Raw genomic sequence first — 950 nt, forward strand, 5'->3', positions numbered from 1 at the left:
GCAAAAGAATGAAACTAGATATGCATCTCTCACCATATACTAAAATCAACTCAAAATGGATTAAATACCTAGGTATAAGACTCAAAACTGTGAAATTACTAAGGGAAAATATAGGTGAAACACTTCAGCAGTTAGGTCTGGGCACAGGCTTAATGAACATGAGTCCAAAAGCACAAGCAGCAAAAGAAAAAATAAACAAATGGGACTATATCAAACTAAAAAGTTTCTGCATGGCAAAAGAAACAATCGATAGAGTGAAAAGACACCCTATAGAGTGGGAGAAAAATTTTTCCAAATATGCATCTGACAAGGGACTAATATCCAGAATATACATAGAACTCAAGCAATTATACATTAAAAAAATAAATGACCCAATTAAAAAATGGGAAAAGGAGCTGAATAGACATTTTTCAAAGGAAGACATACAAATGGCCAACAGATACATGAAAAAATGCTCAACATCACATGTGTGAGTTCACCAGCACACGACCAGCCCTGCAAGAAATTTTCATCTGAAAATTTGGGTATTCCTAACATCTGAATTGTGGGTATTCCTGAAGGGCTGGAGAAAGGAAAAGGTATCAAAAACTGACTCAAGGAAATAGTAACAGAAAACTTCCCAGGTGTAGGGTGAGATACAGACCTTCAGACTATCAGGGAAATGCAAATTAAAACCACATTGAGATACCACCTCACCACAGTTAGACTGGCTATAATCAAAAAGATGGTGAATAACAAATGCTGGCGAGGGTGTGGAGAGAAGGGAATACTCCTGCACTGTTGGTGGGACTGTAAATTAGTACAACCACTTTGGAAAACAATTTGGAGGTTTCTCAAACAACCACAGATAGATCTTCCATATGATTTAGCAATCCCTCTTCTGGGTAATATCCAGAGGAATGGAAATCATCATGTTGAAGAGATACCTGCACTCGCATGTTCATTGCAGC

General features: G+C 37.5%; 1 protein-coding gene across 1 annotated transcript in view; it reads right to left on the reverse strand.

The window, feature by feature from the left end:
• Positions 1-950, reverse strand: part of LOC103594964 (thyrotropin receptor-like) — a gene marked incomplete at its 3' end in the record, with an annotated part of 89,819 nt that overhangs the window by 35,315 nt on the left and 53,554 nt on the right. The gene's annotated exons all lie outside the window — the stretch shown is intronic.

This window comes from Galeopterus variegatus, unplaced genomic scaffold (genome assembly GCF_000696425.1).
Source record: "Galeopterus variegatus unplaced genomic scaffold, G_variegatus-3.0.2 Scaffold1653, whole genome shotgun sequence".
Taxonomy (NCBI): domain Eukaryota; kingdom Metazoa; phylum Chordata; class Mammalia; order Dermoptera; family Cynocephalidae; genus Galeopterus; species Galeopterus variegatus.